Raw genomic sequence first — 27,367 nt, forward strand, 5'->3', positions numbered from 1 at the left:
ACTAGCCAAGATTCGATATGTCTATGGCCAGCTTTAATGTTGTCAGCTTTTAACAGGTAGTGATTGTACTAGCAGGTTCTCTGGAGAGAAAACTTTTCAGTATGTTTTCAAAAGCATAATTTACTTACAGGAAGGTATATATAGTATGATAGCAGAAATACTGAAAAAACTGAAAACGGAGTTCCACGTTTTTTTGTGTTCTATACAAAAAGTGTAACTGCTGACTTTTAATAGACACACACTCACTGGTCCCACGGTCCAGCATTGCGAACACCCAAGGCTTTGCTTGTCTCCTTCTCTCTCTGCGTCAACGGCATTGCAAGCATGGGCACCCGGCTGTGACAGCTTGCAGCTTCAGAGTCGGGTGCATATTGTGCATGTGTGAATCACACAGCGCATCCCTATTGGTTGGGCAATCTTCTGTGACCTGTGACGTGTTCCAGAAGATTGCAAGAAGGGAGGAGGAGAGGAGAACTTCCCCTCGAGTCGCCTAGGCAGCTTGAGCGGAAGTGGGAGCAGGTACCTGTCAAAATTAGGTACCTGCCCCCCCCAAAAAAAAATGACATTCTAAATGTGGCATATTTGGGGGGGGGGAGTACTTAAAGCAGAACTTCCCCTTTTTCATGGAGCACCGATTGAATTAGGCTACATTCGCACTTTATGTGCTTCCAACAGCAATCACCGCTGGTACCACCACATACAGTGGGACCATGGAGAACACATGTAGCTGCCCTCTAACAGGAAGTTGGATCACAGCAAGAACAAAAAAAAAGGTAATTTGTTTATTTGAAGGAGGTTGATAGCAATAGAAAGTGCTTTTGATATTGCCTGACATCACTTTTCTATCGGACACGTAACCACGCTGCTTCTTCCTGGAATGTAGTCAAGCAAGATTGCATTTTGATGAATTGAATCAAGATTTAAATCAGGGCAGTTGTTTCAGTGCACCTCTTCCTTCCGTGTACATCTGAGACCTTTCTAAATCAGCCGGATTGTTGAGTAACTTGGGTGTAGTGCATTTTATACTTTTCAGAGGTAATTTGAAATAAAATAATGAAATGTAGGATTGTTTAATACAGCAGTGTGTTCTGTGAAAAGTGATATATAACTGTAATCAGCTTATTGGCAGCACCACTGCAGAAGAATGAATCAAATAAACAGGTCTTAATATTTTTCCAGCTCATATTCTACTTTACTGCACTCCTGGTATTAGAGCTGGGATCAGTTACCCTGCCAATTTTTTTTTACTTTAACAGGTCAAATGATGATTTTTACTGCCAGTTTATTCTACACTGTTATTTTACATGATTTATGTTATTACTGTCTGCAGAGTGTCCAGAGCTGAATTTGTTTTACTGTATTTTGTATTGGTTTGTAAATACAGGAGTTACATTATTTTTTAATTATTTATTTTGCTTTTTTTATTTTTACAGAAGACAAAAATAAAAGTGAGCCTCTGTGAGCATGAACAGGAAAATAATGACCATGTAATTACCTGTTACTGATGTAGAAAAGTGAATTCCAAGTAGTGTGCAGTGTGCACAAAACATTTCTTTTAGCACTTTTATTGTTATCACAGGGAATATAAATATCATCTGTGATAACACTAGGCAGTAACAGGTACTTCTTTCTGAGAAATCTGGGGTCTATTAGACTCTAGATCTCTTCTCTAACCTTGAAGGGGTTGTAAAGTAAAATTTTTTATTTTTTTAAAATAACAAACATGTCATACTTACCTCCACTGTGCAGCTCGTTTTGCACAGAGTGGCCCCGAACCTGCTCTTCTGGGGTCCCTCGGCGGCTGTCTCTGCTTCCTCCCGCAGGTGCTTCTCACGTTAATGCGAGCTCCCTCGCATTGGTGAGAAGCACTGCGGGCGCGCTCCCGTGATACAGCCGGCGGCTATAGCAGCTCGCTGTATCACAAGGCCCCGCCCCCGGCGCGCTGCGTCATTAGATGTGATTGACAGCAGCGCGAGCCAATGGCTGCGCTGCTTTCAATCCATCCACTCCAGCCAATCAGCGGCCAGGCTGAGCGGCGAAGAGGACGGCGGGGGCGAGCGCGGGATTTTCGAGGGGTCAGGTAAGTAAAACGGGGGGACTGGGGGCGCCGGCAGTGTGAGATGTTTTTTCACCTTAATGCATAGAATGCATTAAGGTGAAAAAACATTTACCTTTACAACCCCTTTAAAGCATCTGATCACACCAACATTGATGTGATCAGATGCTTTCCCAATTTAAAAACGACACTGTTTATATCCAGTGAAACCAAAGTGATGAAATGCTTGTAGCTTCTGGTTTCTTAGACCATAGAGACCGTTCCAGTCCGATCAGCTCTATGATCAGCTGGCAGAACCACGGCTGCATTTTCAGATTTCCCGGTGGGATGGGAAAGCCCAAGAAAAACATGGAAGCCGACGGGATGGGGGGACGCCCCCTCACACTGCTTGTTAAAGCAATCTAGTGACTAGGATTGCTTTTACATTAAATCTGACCGCCGGATAAAACAAATTATACCAAGATGATGCCTGCAGCCAGTATAACCACTCAAAGTCCAGTGATGTACTAGTATGTTGCTGCTTCTTGTTGGGCATATATGCAATGTTCTTTTTTTTTTCATGCAACCTGTGAGCTGAACGAAAAAAAAAGGAACCTAACAGATTTCCCCATTCACATCAATCAATGTGGATGAAGAAATCTTTGCCAAAAAAAGTGTGCGGTATGCCCGCCTTTAGAATATACTGCCCAGCATCCACCTACTTCTAATGTTGGGCATACATCTAATGTTATTATTTTTAGTTCAGCCCATGGACTGAATGAAAAAAAAAAGAACTTAACAGATTCCTAAATTCACAATTGTGGATTAAGAGATCTTTGGAAAAAAAAAAAAAGAAGCATGGGGCGATCCGCCCACTGACCCCTCTAGGCCCCCCATGCTTGGATATATATGTTCTTTTTTTTAACTGTGGATGAGAAAGCACACCCTGCTGCTGTCAGAATAAACAGATCAGTGCTGCAGCTGAATGGCGTTCCTACAAAGCAAACAATGGTTAACAATAAAACATAGTAAAAACAGAACATTAACCCAATAAAACAAGAACTTTTACCCTATATTAATACTCCACTAATGTGCGGTAGTGACGGAAGCAGTCCATGAGACCAGGTTGGTTAGGACAGGAGGGATAGAAAAAGCAGGTGTCTCTTCCGTGTCTGCTACAGACACAACATCTTTTTTTGGGGGGTGACTTTTGGGTCAGGGTACCCGGGAATGGCATCTGGAAAATGCCTCTCATGCAGTTGGCTCACTGCATCTGGATTGGGAAATAGGGCCACAGCACCTTCTGGATTCAAAAGGGCCATGATGATCTCTTCCTGAAATTTTAGGAAGGTTCCACTTCTTCCTGACACTTTGTAAAGTACAAAAGCGTTGAACAGAGCCAATTAAAATAAATATACAGGAACTTTCTCGTACCAGTGTTTGGCTTTACAGGAAACTAAGTACAGCTTCATCATCTGATCATTGAAGTCCACCCTTCCCATGTTAAGGTTGTAGGCATGGACACAGAGGGGCTTCTCAACAGCACTAGATGCCATTGTAATTTGGACTGTTGCATCTGCGTGAATGGTAGACAGGATGAAAACATCCCGTTTGGGGGCGGAGCCAGCGCGCAAGGAGCATGGACGCGTGAGGTCTGATCTCCTCGCCACACGGGACATCCAGTACCGTTCACAGCGACGACAGACATGAACGAGTGGCAGATCCTTACTCCGGAAGGCCCAGGGAAGTGCCCGGTCATATCGAGGAGGAGAAGGGAGCGCTCACAGCCCGGGAAAATGACGGACTTTTTCGGCCGGCCAGGCCGCACGGGCAGGCAAGATGGCGCGCCCGGTGCACGTGAATCACAGGCCGCAGAGAACGCCTGCATGGAGGACGCCGAGGACAGCTGGGAAACTGTGAGTAAGCACAGGCACAAACATAAAGCACCGCAAGCCGTATCCCCGTCCTCCTCCAGCACAAATAGCCCAGCTAAATCTAAGCCTAAGCTGACACAAGGGATGGCTGATAGAGAGGACAGAGACACGGCTGCTGTTATTGATGACACGCTGGAGTTTCAAGATGCAATTGCAGCTTTCCCCACAAACAACCAGCCAGTTATGGACTCCATCTTGAAGGACATGTTAGTCACATTGAGAGGAGCGATTCATACTGACATGCTGCAGTTAGTGCCACAATGCAAAACTGAAGTGAAGGCGGTCAGTGACAGGGTCTCCCATATTGAACACAAGATGGGGGAATTTACAGACACGTTCAACAATATGGTGGACGCTCATAACGAACATGATGAGGACATATCCTGGCTTAAAGCTAAAGTAGCGGACCTGGAAGACCGCTCGAGAAGGAATAATGTAAAAATTAGAGGCATTCTGGAGACGGTTAAGCCCCAAGATTTGATGGCACACCTCACTACTATTATGCGCGAAATTCTACCAGATGTGTCGTTAGAGGAACTAACTATTGACCGCATCCATAGGCTACCTAAGCCACAACATATTCAGGCAAAACTTCCCAGAGACACCATAGCCAGGATACACTACTACAGAGTAAAGGAGAAGCTGATGTATGCTATAAGGCAAGCAGACCATCCCCCAGACTGCATCCAGGGACTTACGCTCTTTACAGATCTGTCGGCTCACACCATGCAACGGAGGCGTAATCTTTTGACCATTACCAAAGCACTCAGAAACCACAAAATCCCCTACAAGTGGAATCACCCAGCTACCCTTGTTATTTCCAAAGGGGACAGGGACCACCGCATCAGTACACTGGAAGACGGCTTGCACCTACTGGAAAAATGGGACATTATCAACCCAGATCAGTCATCCCCCAAGACTCATCAGATCCATCAAGCAGCAAAGGACACCCCTGAGGGCTAAGGCGGTTATACCTGAATACCGTGTCTGGTTTGTATTTAACTGCGCTTAAACCTGGATGACCCCATCGGCATTGAGACTTGTGTTTCCCCCCGTTCTCAACAGCCACTGTTGGCTTGGATTCTTAGGAATCAGTTCCTACATTTTTTTACTAATTTTCTACGTTTTACTTTTGATACAACGGTTCTTACACTTCATCTTTTTGTTTATCTTTTTGCCTTTTCCTTTCTTTTTTTCTTGAAACGAGACTTCCTATACACGGTCACTATAGTGCACATCCGATTGATTGGTGGGTGTTGTGCAAGGGAGTGGATAGAGGTTTCCTTTTGTGTTTTAGAAGTAGTTGTTCTCAACCTTTAGAGACATCACTAGCTCCCTGGTCATGGCATTCAAGTTATCATCTTTAAATGTTAACGGCTTAAATAGCCCGCAAAAACGACACATGTTATGGAAGGAGGCCCAGCGGTTATGCTGTGACGTCCTCTGCCTGCAGGAGACCCACTTTAAAGAAGGCAACCACCCTAAATTGTCCAACAAACACTTCCCCACAATATTTTTGAGCAATGCCCCAACAAAGAAGAGGGGAGTCGCGATCCTTCTTAAGCAATCAGTTGTATATAAGTATATTTCCCATCAACAAGATAAAGAGGGGAGGTATTTGATTCTTAACTGCGAAATTAATAATGTAGCTTACACTATAGTCAACGCTTACGCCCCCAATGCTCGACAAGTGCATTTTCTTAACAAGCTATGGAGGAGAATACAAAAGACAGCTAAAGGGCATATTATTTTATGTGGGGACCTAAATGCAGTCCCAGATAAAATATTAGACGTATCTAATCCCTCCCCGAGGCTCTCCTGCAGGCCTGAGATTGCCAAATTTATAGGAGCAGCTGGCTTATATGATGTATGGAGGTGTCAGCACTCCACTGAACGCGACTTTTCCTTTTTCTCCCAGGTTCATATGTCCTATTCTAGGATTGACATGTTTCTAGTTGATACATTTTTATTACAACGTGTATCAAGGTCAGAGATCGGTACCATTTCATGGACCGATCACGCACCAGTGTCAATGACGGTTGGGAGTGGCGCCTTCTCTACCCGGGCAAACCGGTGGAGGTGCGATTCCCAGCTGTTTAAAGCGGGATTCCGCTCTTTTTTTATTTTTTTCTTACCTGTCTCACTGGTGGGCGAGTGCTACCTTCGATTGGCATCCACGTCCGGCGTTTATTTGACCCCCGGCGCGACTAATCTTTTCCTCAGGATGACTTATAAAAACCTGCTCTGGCGTTTTCCATTTTAACTGTGGGCGTCTGAAGCCCACAGGCATTTACTTCCTGGTATATGATGACGTCTGGCTCCCAGCATGCTCCGCTCCATCTTGCACATGCTCAGTGAGAGCAGTGACAAGGAAAGAAAAACTTTCATTGTCCCCCATGGATTCTTGGGAAATTTCCCAGGGACCATTGCGAGGACGATAGCCACGCCTACTCCCACGGGAGGACAACCCGGAAGTCAGCTGAAACATCACAAAATAATATTTTTTTTTTCAGGGTTCGTTTAGGTAAGTATGCTATCTGTTGATTTTAATAACATGAACTTTCATTTTTAGGTACCAAACCACTTTAAAGATCCAGAGGTTATACATGACGTTACAGCCGCACTGCAGGAATTTTTTATAACTAATGATGTTGAGAATGTAGACCCGTTTATTTTATGGAATACCCACAAGGCTTGTATTAGGGGTCTGCTGATTAAGATCAGCGCGGGAGTGAATAGGAGGAGGAGGCAGCGTCTGGATAGCCTTTTGAAGGAAATACACGACTTAGAAATCGTGAATAAAGCTATTCCCTCTTGCTCCATAAGTAATAAGCTTGCAAAAGCTCGCACTGACCTACGTACCCTACTGGTGGCCCAACATGCCAAGAACATACATAAACTCAAAGCTAATTGCTATACTCATGACAATAAAGCAGGGAAGCTCTTAGCAATGCAGCTTAAGTAATAGTCCATCCACAAACTGGATCTAGGCTTACTAACCCCAATGAAATAGCGGATGCCTTCGGCTGGTACTATAGCAGCCTGTACAACTTAAAAGAAGACGCCTCTTCTGTACAGCCCACACCTGACGCTATAGAGCGTTTTCTCCAGACACTTAACCTCCCGAAATTGCAACCATTACACTTAGAGAAATTAAATGCCCCATTTTCATTATCTGAAATACAAAAAACTATAGACGCTCTCCCTAAAAATAAATCGCCCGGTCCAGATGGCTACTCCTCGGAATATTATAGGACATTCTCTAGTATTCTAACTACCTACATGCAGAGGGTGTTCCATGCAGCTGCCTCCTCAGCCTCCTTTCCACCCGAGATGTTATCAGCTACTATAGTAACATTACCTAAACCGGGAAAGGACCCAGACAAGGTTCAGAACTTCAGGCCCATATCTTTATTAAATGTGGACCTGAAGATATATGCCAAGATTTTGGCTAACAGGTTGTCTGGGGTTCTGCCTCAACTGGTGCAGCCCGATCAGGTAGGGTTTGTGGCTGGGAGGCAGGCCCCGGATGCCACCAGGAGGGTGCTGAACTTGATCCACTCGGCGTCCAGTGGGGGGGGCAGCGGCCCTCCTCTCGCTGGACGCCGAAAAAGCCTTCGACAGGGTCCATTGGGGGTACCTCTCAGCGGTTCTGTCGAGGTTTGGCTTTTCGGGCCCGGTCCTCTCTGTCATTTCTGCACTGTACTCCAAACCGTCAGCACATGTATTCACAGAAGGCCTTTTTTCTGAACAGTTCTATATTACCAATGGCACAAGACAGGGGTGCCCTTTATCACCCCTGATCTTTGCCCTGGTGATGGAGCCATTGGCGGAGAGGATTAGGACTCATCCGAATATAAGAGGTATTAGCTCTGGTTTGACAAGGCACCCTATCACTCTATACGCAGACGATGTGACTCTGTCTCTTGCTGACCCGGAGGAATCCCTGAAAGCGGTGTACGAAGTCTTGGAGATTTTTAATGAGATTTCTTATTACAAAATTAATGCCACTAAGTCCAGCATATTGGGTATTAATATTCCATCGGATATGCAGAACCGAATTATGCTCTCTCTACCTTACACGTGGGCATCTGAATCCATCCAATACTTAGGTATAAGATTAACCAGCTCCCTGTCTCAACTTTATAAATGCAACTTTGAATCTATCCCGTCAAGCTTTGAGGGGGAATTGTCTAGATTTAAAAAGTTTTACCTTTCCTGGTCCGGCAGGTTAGCCGCGTATAAGATGTTTTTACTACCAAAACTCTTGTATCTTTTCAGAACACTTCTAATTGTGCTGCCAGTTTCTTTTTATACAACATTACAACGCCAACTAAGTGGTTATCTATGGGAAGGGAAGCCTGCCCGATGTGGCTTCAAAATTCTAGTCAAGCACAGACAGGTGGGAGGAATGGGAGTTCCAGAGCTAAGAGATTATCATATGGCGGCTATTTTGGACCAACTTAGAGTCTGGTTCCATGCACCTGAACAGAAACGGTGGCATATATGTGAGCTAGAACAAACACAACAGAAGGATCTCCCAGGGCTCCTATATGCCACACTGATAGGTGACCCCAGAGCACATAAACACCACCCCATCATAAATGCGACACTGCAGGCCTGGGCTTATTTACGTAAACACCAACCATCCAATATCGACCTTAAACATCTCCCTATTCCCCTTTAGGCCATGTCCTTCCTTACCCCTGACTTACAAGTAACACATTGGGCAAACTATGGACTCCGTTTTCTTCACCAACTTTTTACGCAGGGTGGCATACGGTCATTTGGAAATTTGATGGCTACTCAGGGCATTCCTAAAACTGAATATCTGACTTTCGCCAGACTGACTAGCATGATTCCTAAAGAACATACACAGTACTTTAGCCTCCCGGAATGTATTTGGGAGCTGTGGCAACCTGCATCCGCACAAAAAAAAAGGTATTACGGCTATATACAATCTCTTACACGGTAAACTGCATTTTGAGGTGTATAATCAGCTGGCCAAATGGGAAGAGGAATTACATATCACTATATCCCCGGACCAATGGGTAAGAGCTATTAAAGGCAGTTACAACTCCACCCGTTGCTCCAATTTTAGGGAAGGCGCACATAAGTTACGATTTAGATGGTACAGGACTCCTTACATAGTAGCGAAATATGCGGGAGAGGGTTCGACCACGTGCTGGAGAGGATGCGGCCAGGTAGGAAACCTGGCACATATATTTTGGTTCTGCATATCCTTACGAAGCTTCTGGGGAGAAATAAGTAAGATAATAGCTAAAATGACAGGAATTTTAAATCCCCTTAGAGTAGAACAAGCTCTCCTAGGGGTAGATTTGGATATTTACCCCATCCCAGAGCGCACATTAGTGACACATATACTATTCGCTGCTCGGCTAAGCATTACAAGAAAATGGAAATCAAATGCTTCTACTTTGGTTTCAGAAGTTGTGACCCTAGTTGACCACTCGTTTGAATATGAAAGAACGGTAGCGTATCAGGAAGATAGATTAAAATCCTTTCTTCGAAAATGGGCCTTATGGGACAAATTTAGAAAACGTCATTACACTGTTTCTTGAATCCATCTGCTAACTTTGTTGTGACTTGTTTGAAATTCTGCCATTGTCTCATCCATATGTTGAATTTATATGATCGTTTATCAACCCGCCCATTGAGGTACAACATTGCTATAGGAAAAGGTATTACTGTTTTCTTTTTATGATTCATACTTTCACGTTACTGTACGAGATATGTACTCCTTTTTTTTTTTTTTTTCCACTGCACATGTACATGTATCTGTGGAATGTTAATTTGTGAAACTTTTAATAAAAAGATTGTTAAAAAAAAAAAACATCCTGTTTATCCTTCCACTTCACTGCAAGCAATTCAATATTTCTCAAGCCGGCTTTCTTACCCTCTCTAAGTTGGGTATTTACAAGCCATAGGGGGAAGCCCTGCCAATTAGTTTGCATAGTGCCACATGAGCCAATTCCAAGATCAAAATAGGGTCTAAAAAGTGGCACACTTGTATAAAAATTGTCCATGTACAAGTGGTACCCCTTATGGAACAAGGGCTACACCAAGTGCCAAACTATCTTGCCACTGCTCTCCATGTAGTCTGGGCATCCAAGTGGCTCTACACGAATATCTTTTCCCTCATAAATCAAAAAATTACATGTATAGACTGTTGCACTCCCACAGGGCGTTTTGACTCCATATCTGGCACGCTAGCTGAGGAAAAACTGTTGAATGTAAGTTGGCCAGGAAAATGAATGAGGGACTCATCTACACAGAAGTTTTGTTGGGGCGTATACAAGTCTCCAAATGTCTGGTTAAACTGAATTACGAGGGGCCAAATTTTGTGGCGCTGATCATATCCAGGGTCACCCTGAGGATGACAGAGTGTATTGTCATTGAAATGCATAAATAGCATTATATTCTCATATTTACGCCTGGCCATGGCAGCAGAGAACACGGGCATTTGATGAAGTGGGTGTGTGGACCAAAAGGACCGTGACTCATTCTTTGAGGGTTAGGCACAAAAAAGGTTCTAAACTCGGAAACCATAATCGTTTTCCATTCGAATTGTCTGGGAGGAAACAAATTTGGGTTGGCGGCGATAAATTGCTCAGCATATAAATTGCTTTCATCCACAATCTATCAATACAAATCTTTAGTGAAAAACAGCTCAAAAAAGGGGAGTTAAATGTGATATTTCCATCTGAATTCTGGGTTGGGCAATAGATGGGGGGAATACAGGTGCTGCAGAATCTGTGGCCTGCCAATCAGGACTTGCAAACACATCAGGAAGGACACTATGGACTCAATGGGCCTTTGTTTTTATTCTTAGTGGCTGCAGGACACTACTTGTGCTAGTGCCAGTACTAGGCTGCTGGTAGCCTAGTACTGGCAATTTGCTACATGTGAGAATAATCATGCGATTGTAACACCTCAGCAACTAGGGCATGGGGTTGGGTACACCTGACTATAGCATGGACCTTTCTCCATTGTCTGAGCTATCTGTCAGGGTGGCGCTGGTTTCTATAGGTTTGTATTCTGAACCTGATTCTGTCAGTGAGGTCTCCCTTTCACACTCATCTAACATACTCAGAATCCTGTAGGTCTCTTCATTAGTGTACCTTTCGTTGTACTTTTTGGCCACTAAATTTACATGTACCTAGTGTGACAGACAGGAAAAAGAGCACCTGGCTGGACTGTTTGAACAACTACAAAAACAATTACCTGCTAGTGCTAGTAGAGATCAGGCCTGATCTTTGCTAATGCTGCAGTTGTGTATGTATCAGAAATAACAGTGATCTACTGATGCTCCATTTGTTGGGGGGGGGGGGCTAAATGCAATTGCTGGCAGGTGTCGGGCCTGATCCTGATAACACTGCATTTTTTGGGACACTATACTAGTGGGGACACTAGTATAGTTCTGATCTGATCAAAGGTATTGATTTGTTCAGACACTATGCTAGTAATGGAAGTTTGTGTCTGTGATAGTGTTACTAGCAATCAAAGGGTTAAAATGTGATCGTGAATTTGTGGCAGACAAACTTATGTGATCTGGGATTGACGCTAACTTACACCAACGCTATATGGCGTCACCCATGACACAGGAAGGTGTTGACCAGCTGACCTCATTAGCACACACCCTGCATCATCCACCCTCCTACCTACCTGCTCATTTCCAGCTGCACATTTTTTAAATGAAATGCAATCAATCAGTGATTGCACTTACATGTTTGTACAATCAGATTGTACAGTGTATGACCATCTTTATACACCTAAAATTACTAGTTGCGATTTGAGTAGCATTATTGTTAACGGCACACCAAACACAGACGCAAACACATTTTGCCATGTGAAAAAACGAGTGGCAAAAGCTGCAAAGACACGCAACCCACAAGACGCCACAATGTCCCATAAGCCACATGTAGTGCAGCCAATTGAAAACAATAGGCTGCCCTATGGGTGTCAAAGGAAAAAGGAGCCACAAAATGTGCACTCCAACTATGCTAGCTGTGAATGGAGCCTGAAAGTAAAATTGGTGCATTAACATAAGAACAATGAGGCTCCATTCACATCTGTGCATTTCCTTGCATTTCAGAAGAACAATACTATTAAACCCCTTATAATTAAGAGACTAAAATACAAAAGTATAAGGTCCACTTATCAGATTCCTCAGCCCCTCTGATGGCCCATTGTATAAAATTTATGGTGGTGGGGGGGGGAGATGTTTTTGACAGGTAACCCTCTCCACTTCATTGAGAGCTGAATGCATAAATAATGTGTTTTACTTTGGCCAGCCCCTCCTTACTTACACTATTGGCAGCCCACTGGACAGGTAAGAAGTGCCATAATACAAAAATATGAATACACACTGTCCTAATTGAAGCACATTTTTACATTCTGCAATTACCTATCAAGATAATAGGAGAATAAAACTTTAAACAGTACCATTTGAAAGTATTCAGGCCGGCCCTTGCACTACATGCTTTGGTGAATTCATCCATAAATATGAACACAAAAGAGGTAGATATAGTGTGCATGGGTTTGGCAAAGTCAGCAGATAGAGGATTGGTATCAGCTGACTTAGTGGTTGGGGGGGAGGGAGAGTTCCAAATGAGTTTTGGCCCCCCAAAAAAAGCCTTTTGCACTCTGCTTGAATTTAAGGTGGAGGACCACCCTAAAAAACAAAATGACATTAAAATGTTCCAAAAAATATGAAAAAAAAAGATTTTTTTAAAACTTACCAGAAATGCCTGTTGTTAGGCAGATCCTGATCTTCAGTCTTCTCCTCCTTGCGTTGTCTTTTAGGGAATGGGGGCACGGTGTGTTCTGGGAACTGTGTGTGTCCCAGAACACAGCGAGCCCCATTCACAAAGCGCTGCACGACTCGCGCATGCTCAGTAGGAAACGGGCAGTGAAGCCGCAAGGCTCCACTGCCTGTTTCCCTTAGAAAGAATGGTGGTGCCGGGACCTGAGAGCCGAGGGAAGGGTCAGCCTTGGGCGGCCAACATCACGGGCACCCTGGACAGGTAAGTGTGCTTATTAAAAGTCAGCAGTTACAGTCTTTGTAGGTGCTGACTTTAAAAAAAAAAATTAGCTGGCCTTCCCCTTTAAGGACAACAATAACATTTGTACACATTTTGTGAGGTGTTTAGGGTAAGTACTACAATGTAGCTGACAAAATACATTGTTAAGTGACTAGGCTAGATGTTTATGGGCCCAGGATAGCATGCTGGGGAGGTTAGTGAAGGCAAATATGCACGAAGGACAAAAAAGGAGCATTAAAAGCTTACAGCATGCATGAGAATAAAGAGGACATTCACAGCATATTACAATCATGGTAATTAGGGAGTAATGAAATAAATACAATACATTAGCAAACATTAAATACATAGAATGTGATGTTAAAGGATACAACTTACCTTAATATAGTCCATCTGCAGGACCTATATGATGGCAGAACAGGTCTCTGGAATAATGATTCCCAGAGCCTGGGGGGGAGATGCCTGTCGAGAACTTGATGTCCTGCAGACTTCTCCCCGTCGCCAAGTACCACAAGGGGGAGTGATGGCTTGCCACATGCAGGTGTCCTGCTTGGTACTATAAGGGGACAGCAAAGCCAGCAGATGGTGAAAAAGGGGTCCATCATCCTGAGATAGTTCCTGAAATCGTCAGGGTTATTCTCACGGATTTCTCGCAACAAAGGCATGTGAGAGAATTTGTCATGCTGCAGCAACCAATTCTTTGTCCATGAACTCCTCCTCACCCTGTTCATGGATTGGACTTGGTTCAAAGTAAGAGCCCCAACACCAAGCCTCTGAACAGCACGAACTGTATGACGAGTACGCAACATGGCTAGAAAACTGTCAGCTGGTCAGAATGAACTAACAGAATGCACTAAAAAACAGAAAGAACCTGAGGAGAACGATCTGAAAATTAGAAACGAGTGGAGAAGAACATACTGAAAAACATATACGAATTGACAACACGCACTGAAAAACAGATACAAACCCACAAGCACAAACTGAATAGCAGTAACGAACTGAAAAGCACGAGGCTGAAAAGCGTGAATCGTCTCTCACCAAACTTCTACTTGGTATTGACCTTCCTTTTTATAGTCCCATTGTACATGTACTTCATCGCGTTCTTGCCGATTTCTGACTACATTTGTGTGACCGTGTGTATGCAATACAAGTTTGAGCCAACATCCGTCTGAAAAAAATCCACTTTTTTTTTGTCAGAGTGTCTGATCATGTGTACATAGCATAACAGTCATCGATCAGGCAGAAATCACTCTACCTGACAGAAGTATGACTTATTCTAGTGCCAGTAGCACTCCAGCACTTAGCACCCAATTGTGCCCACACACATTGAGAACACTGTTGAGCGGATATACATCCTGCACAACAGTGACACATGGCAGAAACTCTAGGGACTTCTCGCAGAATCCTGGTTGAGAAACTCTGGTATATAGTATGAATTAAACTTCATGTATGAACCTACTCTGTACCTATATTGTTTTTATAGTGGTGTTTTTAAAAGTGAAACATGTTACTAGTACCCAGCCATACATCTACATAGCAACGGTATGGTTTATGAATGTGATACATATTTGAGCAATAATGAAAATGTATTAAATACATCTTAGTAGTTAGAGTGTAAGTTCTTTTGCTTACCATATAAAGAATGTAGACTCCATGACTAAAGGATTTGTCAATCTTGGTCCTTACAATTAAAATAAAGACACGGACTGAGTGACATGGGTTTTATATGGCCACAGCAGCCAAACTTTTATTAACCAAAGAATAAAATAACATCATGTAAAACATGACAACCAACAACGACAAGAGGTCTTTGGGTGTCATTAAGGCACAATTTTAACTGGAATGATCTATGTCCTCAGCCGTGCATCATCTGTCTCAACGACATTCCGACATCAGACATACTTCTATATTTCCCTCCCCCAGGGGACCTAGCTCCTGGGAGAACCAACACTAACCAAGTGGAAGCGCCATACCTTAGCTGGGCCCCACTAATCCGGTAACCATGTAATTCCTCACTAACCCCCCAAAGACCCCTTGACCCGCCACATGAGCTTGAATAAAAACTTCATTCAAGCAAATCCCTCCACACCTGCAGCGCCCTCAATACCCCCTCCTGAAGGCCCAAAGACCAGATGTCGATGCGCACCACATTCAAGTGAACACCATTGTCCCGCCAATAGCAGCTCTAGCTCCTGGTGCCGAACCACTATGCCCCACAAATCTGCCAAACTCCCTGTTCAGCTTAATTCTTGCCTTGTTCAAACGACCAATGGAGCAGGCAAAATGACAAACCTTTCTAGCCACAATACCCGACTATACAATGATGCATCCGGGAAAATCAAGCTCAAAATTTCACATTTGACATCCCTCGCCAGGTCCCTGCTGGCCTGGACCCCCAAATTATTATTCCCAACCTGCAGCACTAAAACATCTGGGGGCCTGTCGACTCCAGAATAGTAGTGAAATTCATGGAGAACCCAGCCCCTCATCATGCACTGAATTCCCAGCCATTTATTAATAGTGTCACGGTGCCACTGGTGTGAGCCCACAGGCATGCAGGTGACGTGGGATCCCCCAGGGTGTGGAATCTAAGGTCCAGTCGGTATTCTGCCAGGGACCCCCTCACAAGGGTTTGGGCTTAGCTGCATTCTGACCCCAGGTCACGACCCCCAGATTCACCCTTCTCGCAGAGGAGAGGACCAGAAGACACTGTCAGACACGGATGTATGGATGGGTGAAGCACAGGAGAGCCGGATAGCGAGCCAAGGTCAGAGCAGGCAGCAGACATTGTAATCAGAACTATTTGAGCTTTTTTTTTTTTTATTCTCGTGGCTTCGCATTGAATGAATAATGAATGAATAATTTCTTTATTATTTCTATATTGTGATATGGGATATGCATTGTGGAGAATCCATTATGATGCAAAGCATGGCATAACTTTATTACTTGATTTCTTCAGGGTCCTTCTTTATGTTTTTATGGTTCTACGTAAAAACCTTTTTGTTTTCCATTTTATACATGCATTTCAGTGCTCCTCCATATGAGGGCTATTGTTCTGACATTGTTTTGATATTAACCTGTTGTTATATGGAATTTTTGGTATGCATGATATGCCTAGTGGTGTAAGCACTGGCTTTTCCTTTGGGTGCATGTATTTACATGTGAGGTGTCTGTACTTGGACTTTAATCGTTTGCCAATAAATATGCCTTTTTTCATGTGCGGCCATCCAGGAATCCTTTTTCTCCTTCATCTTGAGCAGAGCCAGCACTATGTGTTCCATTAGGGTGAGCACTTTATTGTTGATCTGGGAGGTTGGAGCGGTAATCTCTGTTTCTATAATCAGGAGAACTAGCCAAGTCAATACACAAGAGATCAGTTCACGAGAGGTCAGGTTAAAAAGGTTAAACGCAGGGTGCTCAGGAACAAGTGTTGCTCAAGCAACCAGAAACTGGTCTGAGTGGAGTTTAAATAGAGAAGCACATGGGAGGCTGGACAGGAAGTAGCAGGAAGGAAGGATATAAAAGGCAGCAGGTGAAACTGGCGACACTCATAGATGCTGAGTGCAGCAATAGCTGAACACAAGCATGTGGAACCACAGAAACCAGCCGACCTACAGCAGTAAAAGGTAAGATACAGATCAGCACCGCGGCTGATCTGTGAAGTACCCCCCCCCCCCGCTAACGAGGTCCCCCTACACATCTGGGGGCTGGCTTGGAGGGAAATTTACGATGGAATCTGGTCACCAGGTGTGGGGCTGAGACATCTATAGCAGGAACCCAAGACCTCTACTCAAGGCCGTAGCTTTTCCAATGAATCAGATAAAGTAGCTTCCCTCGGGAGTGTTTGGAGTCCAATATTTCTTTAATCTCATACTGATCCATGGTATCAGCCACAGGAGTAGGGTGAGAAGAAGGGCGAGAGAAGTGATTGTAAACCAGTGGCCTGAGCAGGGAGACGTGGAAGGTATTGTGGATCCTGAGATGAGAGGACAGACGGAGCTTGAAAGCAACTGTATTGATTTGACGGAGAATAGGAAAGGGACCAATGAAGCTAGGGGCAAATTTCATTGAGGGCACCCGGAGTCGGATGTGCTTGGTAGAGAGCCAAACTCTATCGCCAAGTATGAACTCAGGAGCCAGACGGCGATGATGATCTGCTGCAATTTTATGCCTGGAAGCAGCTTAGAGACTTCTTCCCAGATTGAGTTGAAGGTCCTTTGGGTTTCAGCTGCTGCTGGTATAAGAGGAGAAATGGGAACAATAAAGGGAACAGATGGATGCTGCCCATAATTAGGGATGACCTGAACACCCCCCCCCCCCCCCCCCCCGGTTTGGTTCGCTCCAGAACCTGCGAACGGACCGAAAAATTTGTGAGAACTTTAGAACCCCGTTAAAGTCTATGGGACTCGAACGTTCAAAATCAAAAGTGCTAATTTTAAAGGCTAATATGCAAGCTATTGTCCTAAAAAGGGTTTGGGGACCCGGCTCCTGCCCCAGGGGACATGTATCAATGCAAAAGAAGTTTTGAAAACAGGAGCACTGATTTTAACAATGATTAAAGTGAAAAAAAGTGAAATATTCCTTTAAATATCATGCCTGGGGGGTGTCTATAGTATGCCTGTGAAGTGGCGTGTGTTTCCCGTGTTTAAAACAGTCCCTGCACAAAATGACATTTCTAACGGAAAAAAATAATTTAAAACGGCTTGAGGGTTTAATATAATGTCAGGTCCCAGCAATACGGATGAAAATCATTGAGAAAAATGTCATGGGTACCCCCCCCCCCCCCCTGCCCATTACCAGCACCTTTGGGTCTTGTACGGATATTAAGGGGAACCCTGTACTCAAATTAAAAAAAGGAAAGGCATGGGGCCCCCAGGCCCTATATACTCAGAACAGCAGTATACAGGCGGTGCAAACAAGACAGGGACTGTGTAGGTTTGTTGTAGTAGTAGAATCTGTTTGTAATTTTGAACTGGTACATTTTTAAAGTGTAGCTCAAGGCAAAAAATCTATTTTTAAGCTTTTTGGAAAACATAGAGAAGGGTTATCACCCCTGTAACAGTTTTTTCCTTTTGTGCACCACTTCAGAAGATTTCACCTCCCTTTCTGTCCAATGACCAATGTTTTTTGAAAATGTGGGGTTTTTAGTAAAATAAGGATTGGGATAAAGCATCAGTGGAGAGGAGACATGTTTTTCCCATATCAACTCTTATGCCCTGTATACACGGTTGGAAATTCCTACGGAAAAGGTCCGATCGGATTATATTGTCAGAAAATCTGATCGTGTGTGGGCTTTATCAGACTTTTTCCGACTGAAAAACAGCAAAATCCGATCTGACTTTTTCCAATCGTTTGTAGAGAATTCCGATCGGACAAAGTGCCACGCATGCTCAGATCAAGTTACGAGACCAAAGCTATTGGCTACTAGACGCAACGTAGTCATCACGTTCCGAACAATCGGATTTTCCGCCAACTTTGTCCGAGTGTATGCAACACCAGTTTCGTTCAAAATCCGTCAGAAAAAATCAGACAGATTTTGTTGTCAGAACGTCCGACCATGTGTACGGGGGCTTACAGGAGAGAATTTCCCTTCCTAGGTGTAAATTTCATCTCACTTCCTGTTGTCTCCTTCCGTTTGCAAGTAGGAGACTTTTGTAAGTTGGATGTTTGAAAGTAGGGGCCTGCCCTATATGGTCTGTCCTGCCCTATATGCCCTATATGCTCTGCAGAAATTTGGGCCTGTTGCCACAACACTGTAAGCCCTCAAAGTGACTCTTGGTGGGCACTGGAACACCCTGCTGTGAACTATTATATCAAGAATTGTAATTACATGCACCTGTTGAACAGGGGCAGAAAAATTGGGCCTTAGGCACTGGTGCTGATGCCACTACACTGCAACCCCTCACAGATACTCTAGTTGGAGTGCAGGAATGAGCCCTGCTGCCAAGTATTGCATCAAAAATTGTAATTACAAGCCCCTGTTAAACGGGGACTAAAAAATTGGGCCTTAGCCACCTGTGGCTAAGAACCAAAAATGTTCTTCTGAGCTATCAGCAGGATCATTGAGGAGGAAGAGGATAGTCACTCAGCATAACAGGATAGTCACTCAGCATCAGCATAGGCAGTTTTGAAGGGATCTGACATTTCAAAAAAAAATATTCGGTTACATCAGCTTCAGGTGATTCATTTTTATGAAGGTCAGTCGATCAACCGAGTCAGTGGACAAGTGCACCCTGTGATCGGTTACAAAGCCACCAGTAGTACTAAATGTGCATTCCAAAATAACGCTGGATACAGGACAGGCCAGTAGCTCAATTGCATACTGTGCAAGCTCTGGCCAGTGATCCATCCTCAAGACCCAGTAACCCAGAGGATTTTTGGTGGGAAAGGTGTCCAAGTCTGATCTTGCCCCTAGGCATTACTGCACCATGTAAATCAGACGCTGGCGATGGTTGCTGGAACCGATCATACCTTGGGGCTGTGGACTAAAAAAAATTCTGAGCGCATCAGCAACACGTTGTCCAGGACCAGGAATTTGTAACCTCACAGTCTCTGGAAACGCATTGCACAGACCTTTCTGCAAGGCCTCCTGAAGATGACTCATCCTCTGATCCCTCTGCAATGGCAAGATAAGGTCTGAAACCTTACCCTTGTACCGTGGATCAAGGAGAGTTGCCAGCCAGTAATGATCCCTCTCCTTGATCCGATGAATACGAGGATCCTTCTGCAGGATCCTTCTGCAGTGTGCAGCTGCTGCAGCATGGCCAACGTTTATTTCCACCTGGTGGGCATGTCACAAGATTAGGCGGTTCTTGGGCAGGTTCAATTTCTTTTGGAGGTCAGCCAGCCGAACACTGGCATTATATGACTGGCGGAAATGCACACAGACTTTCCTGGCCTACCTCAGGACATCCTGTAAGCCTGGGTACCTGCCCAAGAACCGCTGCACCACCAAGTTAAGGACATGAGCCAGACAGGGCACATGGGTCAGTTGTCCCTGTCGGAGGGCGGAGAGGATGTTGGCATCAACCATCTCTCAGCCTGCCCCTGCAGAGCTGACAGAATCTCTGCCCCAGAGTGTCTCCTGACCCCCAAGAACCCCCTGCGCAAGCACGGCATGGCATCTTTTTGCCTGCGTACTTGCATATTCCTTTGAACGCCTATGGAGCACTGCTGGTTCCGAGGACAAAGCACAGGAAGGAAGAAGGAGAGGAGAGGTGGAGGAGAGAGGTGTGTCACAATCACCAGTAGTAGCATTTTGGAGGCGTGGTGGCGGAACAACCTCCAACACTACAGCACCTTGTCCTGCATCCTTCCCAGCTGCCAGAAGAATCACCCAATGTGCCATGAAAGATAGGTAACATCCCTGTCCATGCCTGCTGGATCATGAGTCAGCGGTAATATGCACCTTACCGCTGACCTTCCTGTCCAGCGAGGCGTGGACATTGCCTTCCACTTAACGGTAGAGAGCCGGAATCGCCTTCCGTGAGAAAAAGTGGCGTTTGGGAACCTGTCACTGAGGAACCGCACATTGCACAAACTCACGTAAGGGGGCAGATTCTACCAACTGAAAAGGCAGCAGTTGAAGTGCTAGCAATTTAGTCAAGCTAGCATTAAACCGCAGGGCATGTGAATGGCTGGAAATGAATTTCTTTCGATGGTGCAGCAGCTGGGGCAGGGAAATTTGCCTGGAACAATCGGATGTCGGTGTACCATTAGCAGATTGCCCACAAGTACTTGGCTGTGACACACCTAATTCTACACCTTCATTCCTCTCAGTGCAGGTTTCATAGAGGACTAAATGTATAGTGGGGTTGGAGATACCAGCTGATGAGGAGCAAGGAGAGGTCCGCTTTGTTCTTTGGTGTGGGTCTTTTAGGTACGCTTGCCAACAAACTGCATGGCAGGTTGACATATGTCTGGTCAAGCATGTGGTACCCAAGCTGTTGATGTTTTGGCCATGTGAGATACGCTTGAAACATATGTTGCAAATAGCAGCAGTGCAATCCGATGCACTCATCTCAAAAAAAGGCCCACACCAAAGAACTTTTGGAATAACGCCCAGAGGCAGCTCCCTGCATATGCGAAGCTCTGCAGTGTGATGCAGTCGGTGTGCTGCCCTTAAGCTGGCCCCTGGGAGGGCATCCTGCCTCGTTGGAGATGTGCCTCCTCCTCGTCCTCCTCCTCCCCTTAGGCATCCACGTGGAGGAAATGACCTCATCATCCCCTCCCTCCTCGTCACTGGAGCAAACCTGGCAGTATGCTGCAGCTGGGGGAACATGACTGCCAGATTGCTGTCCTTCTTGGGCATCCCCTCTCTCTGGGCTCAAGTTATTGCCTTCCTCTAGCTTAGTATCATCATCAGAGCCTTCAAAATGCTGGGCATACTCATGGAGCACATGTACCCAACACTGTGTTCAAACAGTTTGGGGGACTCCTCAAGAGGACATGGTGGGGCTAGGGAAGGAGTGACTGATGCCATTGAGACGAGGGAAGAGGCTGCGTTGGCAGCTGCTTTGCCAGTACCCTAAGCCTGGGTGAGAGAGCATGAGGAGGATGAGGACGGCTTGGTCAACCACTCTACCAAGTCTTCGGCATGTTGCGGCTCAATGCGTCCAGCTGACGAAAATAAGGACAATCGTGTCCCATGGCCATGTGCTGATGAGGATGCACCGTGTCCATGATCAGCACTGTTGCCTCTAGACACAGAGCCTGCTTGTCCTCTTTTATTGGTCCTTTTTGGTCTTCCAGATATACTAATGGCCTGCAGGGAGATGTAGCTGCACAAAGCTGGGACGAATATACTGATTATACTGCAGCTAGCAGAATCAACTGCCTGCCTGTAGTATTATTACTATGAGAACACCAGCAATTGGGGTAGCTTTAAGTGCACACTGTGCAGATGACACAGTACACTGACTGTAATTTCTACAGCTACCTGCGGATAGGATCAGCAGAACACCAGCAATTGGGGTAGCTTTAGGCGTACACTGTGCAGGTGACACAATACACCAGCTGTAATTGCTACAGCTGCCTGTGGTATAGGATCAGCAGAACACCAGTAATTGGGGTAGCTTTAGCTGTACACTGTGCGGGTGGCACAAAACACCAACTATAATTGCTGCAGCAGCTGCCTGTGGTATAGGATCAGAAGAACACCAGCAATTGGGGTAGCTTTAGGTGTACACTTTTCAGGTGGCACAATACGCCGACTGTAATTGCTACAGCTGCCTTTGGTATAGGACCAGCAGAACACCAGCAATTGAGGTAGCTTTAGGTGTACACTGTGCAGGTGGCACAATACACATATTACATTGTATATCCCTGTATGTTGTGGTCGTTCAGGTGTTTATCTAATAGTTTCTTGAAACTATCAATGCCCCCCGCTGAGACCACCGCCTGTGGAAGGGAATTCCACATCCTTGCCGCCATTACAGTAAAGAACCCTCTACATGGTTTAAGGTTAAATCTCTTTTCTTGTAATTTTAACGAGTGGCCATGAGTCTTGTTAAACTCCCTTTTGCGAAAAAGTTTTATCGCAATTGTGGGGTCACCAGTATGGTACTTGTATATTGAAATCATATCCCCTCTCAAGCGTCTCTTCTCCAGAGAGAATAAGTTCAGTGCTTGCAACCTTTCCTCATAACTATGTCAATGACAATACCCAAGAATTGTATTACCGTGGCAGGACCTTCCGTTTTATTAGACTCCAAAGGAATTGCGAACCGTGTTGCAATAAATTCCAAAGTGTGTAACAGTACAGGACAAACTGAGGAATCTGGGGGACCAATGCGCAGGAAATGGAACAGCCCATTGGGAGACAGCGGTCAAGAAAAAACTGACCATCCCAAAAACAACCCAGCAAATGTTTGGATCTGTCTTCGCCAACAACAAACCCTGGCCATAAGGTTGCACCCAAACAACTGCAGCATCAAAGGAGGTATAAGACACCGAAGCCAGGTCCGGAGCAATGGAATCATTCACTGACGCACTCTTCGTATACGACAAATGTTGTATTAACATTTAGATTAACAATTAAATTTGTTGGGTTCATTTTTGGGGTCAACCCCCAAGGGAGACACATGCAAAGATGGAATGGGCGGATGTTTGAATGGTCCAGCCATTCTCCCAAGTTTCACCTCAGAAACAACCTGGGGAAATTGCTGTGTTGATTTTAGATTCCGAGGCAGTGGAGACGGAGCCACCGGCCCAGAACATGGAGTACAAAAACCATGTGCAAAACCATCAGCCGAGAAACTCGCCGCCTCCCTCCGTGGATGTCTACTTAGATATGGCACCGTCGTGGGAAGGCTTACCGGTGTCCTCCCTTTTTGAAGCAGACTCCCGGGTTGGGACTTCCCTTTCTTAAAACATAACTGTGGGAGCCCCCGCAACCGGAACACTCATGGCGGAAATGACAAGCTGTGCCGAAATGGCATGACTTTTCGTGGAACTGCCAACAAACTCCTCTTTTTTGGGTGGCCGACTGTTGAGCAGCACCTGAACCGCCACCCCCCCCCAAGAAAGGGCTTACCCGGAGCCCTTGTCCGAGCCATGAGCTTCATCCAAAGCCCAATGTCCTTATGAGCCCAGCGCAAGGCAGGCCGCAAGGCAGGGCGCAAGGCCTTGCACTGGCAGAACTGATCGTCATATTGCAGCCAAGCAGTACCCCCGTAAACTCTATATGTTTCTCCAATGGTGTCAAGATAACAAAAAAGCAGAGAGCAATTCTCTGGTGCTTTTTTGCCAAATACGCTGGCCAAGATGGCAAACATCTTAAGCCAATTAGAAAAAGTGTGGGGGATAAGCTGCCAGCAGCGCTTCTCCTCATCCTCTTTCTTGCTTTCGTCCACCTTACCTTTTTCTATATTAAATTTCTCCAATGGCAAAGGGGAGAATATTTCAACATATTCTCCCTTCCAAATCTTTTCTCTGAAGTCCTGTTTTAGATGGACCCCCAGCGGGCCCTCAAAGCATATGTAAATCTTCGACTTCACCGTGTCTGCCAACTTCACCCTATTGTCAGTGAACTCCTTTGCCTTGTGAGGTCCTGACCCCCCAGCCGTTTTAGTCTGCGATGTGGACGTCGCACTGGCAATGGAGGACACGACTGTTGCAGCCCCGAGGGCTGACTCCCTGCGACCCTGCAAATCAGGCTCAACCGTGGATGACCCTCCTGCAGAAAAGGTTGATCAAGGATGATGAGCTGCGTGGTACATTAGAACCCCCAGCTTCAGCAGGGAAATGCTGTCTCTTTAAGGGGGCGGGTCCCCCAGCTCAAGTCACTGGCCGACCTCCACTGTGAGGAACAGGGTGCAGAACCAGCAGAGGGCACCCAATCCCTCCTGCTGCTTGTGGCTGAGCTATAGCCTTGCCAAGCTCCTTTCTGTGCTGAATCTACAGAGAGCCAACTGCTCTGGATCCCCACAGTGGCGACTGGCAGGGGAAGACAGCATAACCCCCTCAGTACGGACCACCACATCTAGGGCAGACCTCCCGCTGGGAGCAGCTGAGGGGCCATGACACCCCCCACTGTGTGTCCCATAGCGTCTCCCATGCCGAGCCGCCCCCCCCCTCAGCACCTCAGCAGGGGGGGCATTCGCAAGCTCCGACAGCTGTTGAGAGGGCGAGGAGGGGGAGTAAGTGCAGGATGCCTCCTCCCCTCTTGGGTCACGCCACCAACGAGGATTCCTCCCAGGGCTCTCGCTGAGACTGGAAGAAGGAAGTCTGGTAGCAGGCCCTGAATGGTCCCTATTACAGGGTCTCCTGTGTGGATGCTGGACCCAGGGGACAGTGGATGGACTGAGGCGCTCAGGAGAGCGAACCTTCCTAGCTGCAGCACTAACCTTTGCCAACAAGTCCTGCAAGTCACTAATTATTCTCTATCTACCTGCAGGTGGGGGGAAGACTGAAGTTGCCACTTTTTCTGACTCCTTGAAATGCTACAGAAAACACCCCTCCTCAAGACCCTCCCCTCTGGACTCTGCCCCTTTCAACATCTGCCTCCAATCAGGTAAGCATATATCCCAACCCTTCACAGTGACCTAGCTGACCGTTCCTTGATCATGTTCCTCCCCTAGTCATGCAGCCCCTTCATCCATTTTCTCCTCCAGGTCTCACTTTCTCAAAGCTAACTTACCAAGTTAAGTATCCTTATTTTGAGATGAGTACAGTGATATGTAAAAATGACAGTCACAAGGATAAAACCCAGCGAGCTGAAGGAAAATAAACTTTCAGATCCCTGTATTAACTCATTTGATGTTACTGCGCCAATCCCCACACTGAGCTTTTGTGTTTTCACAGGGTCCAGCATGTCACACACTTCAGCAGGACTACATGATGCAGCAGTACTTCCCCTTGTAATCTCATGTGGAAGAGAACTAGGCCCTGAGCTTTCCCCTTGTATTGATGGACCCACAGTAAGGGGCAGGGTCCTAAACACCCAGGAAAGAGAAAAATTAGCTTAGCCCTTTATTAGCTGTGGGTAGCCTGCTATCTCACCACACATTGCACTGCAAAGCAGAGTAAAATTTAATTTTATCATGGTTCACATTATATTGATAAGCAACATCAACTTCACATTAAACCCAGCAATACAAAAATAAAGCAAACTTTATTTTTACTCCTGTAAGCACCTGCTTATACACATACACTGCGCAACTGTCCCATAATTTGGGGAACAGTTGGCAACTGCATATCATGCCCTCTGAAGGTTTATATAACTCTTTTTTTTTTTCAGCGGATATTGTATTTTTTGTTCTCTCTATGCTGATACTGGTACTTCAGTATTATTTTGAACTAATGTGGCAAAAAATGCATTTCCCCTTTAAGGCACACAAGCCAAATAAACCTCATAAACCCATGGGGAACACTGATTATGTGCTTACCTGAAGGATTTGCTATGAGCATATGTACCTTCCATAGGAAACTTCCTGTTATCACATCTTGTTCTTTCAAATAATTGCCAAATGCCACATCTATTATTCATATTAGGAAGTGAAGATTACAAGGCGCAATACTTCCTACAGTAACATATTACCTTAGATAACACCACCAGGCGGAGGGAACGATGGGAGCTCTAGCATAACTAGAGGCTGCTATTTTTAGACTTCAATTCATTATTTTTTCCCAAATAAATACCATTTTTATATCTCATCCTGTCATTTTCCATTATATTTCATACCGCTCACTGACATTATGCTACAGGATAGAATAGATTGTATGCCGCTGATGTAACGTGACCTGACATGCCAGAAAAATGACATGTCAACCCTATATGTACTGGACTCTGAATAGGCAGCTAACTTACATGCTTGCAAATCACGTTCATCAGGATTGCTAGTGCACATTGGCTTCTGGCTTGCTATATATGTGCAATTTGTTAAATAAGAACTGTACTCCTATTAAAAACATAGTATGTATTTTAATGTAGGAAGCTGCTGCAGTCACAAAATACCACTGAACTGTCTTTTTTATTATTTCTGGGTTTCAGACCTCCAAGCTATGACATACAAATACTATTGAGTGGCTGCACACAGAAGCTAAAATGCAATCTCTGCACATGCAGGAAGACCAAACAAAGAACCAGGGCTGGTGCTAGACTATTTTGTGACCTAAGCAAAAAAAAGCTGCTTGCAAAACAAAAAAAATCCAAATTTTTTAAAACAGTAGAAAATATTAAAACAGGCTGTGTAGCTTGGGTGACACGGTCCGGCCTTATATCACCTAATATCCATGATGTTTCTCTGGACCATAGGCGTGCGCACAGGGTGTGCCACGTGTGTCCAAGCATACCCTAATCACCATGTGCAGCACAGCCCCCCACTACCCTGGCCCCTCCTTTCACCTCACAACGCTGCCAGCTTCCCTCCTCTTTTCTACCACCGGCTGTTGCTGTGGGGATGTTTTAGAGTGAGTGAGGGAAGGGGCCAGTAAATATGTAATTTACTGGCCCCTTTCCCTTTCTGAATGAACATTGTGAGTGATAAGTAGTGTGTGTGTATGAGCTTTGGGGTGCACACCCTAATCCAACAGGCTGCACACACCTATGCTCTGAACACTGGACTTTGTGTCATGCCGAGAAGGGGTCTGCCAGTGTGCAGACTGGTATCACAAAAACCTTGGTTTCTGCCCATTCTGAGTGCGAAGCCCTGACATTGGCTCTCACATTCTGGGCCTAATGTGGGGAGTGCTGGGCCTTCCTCTTTGAGGTGCTCCCAGTTGGGGAGGTCCCATGTGACTACCTTGTACCCTGCCAAGACAATGCACCATGGACCATTGCTGGTCACGTCATCTACATAGCAACACCCAAACTCTTCAGACCTGGTGGTGGTGAT

The sequence above is a fragment of the Lithobates pipiens genome, unplaced genomic scaffold (assembly GCF_037356315.1).
Source record: "Lithobates pipiens isolate NorthernLeopardFrog02 unplaced genomic scaffold, aLitPip1_a1.2 Scaffold_19, whole genome shotgun sequence".
NCBI lineage: Eukaryota > Metazoa > Chordata > Amphibia > Anura > Ranidae > Lithobates > Lithobates pipiens.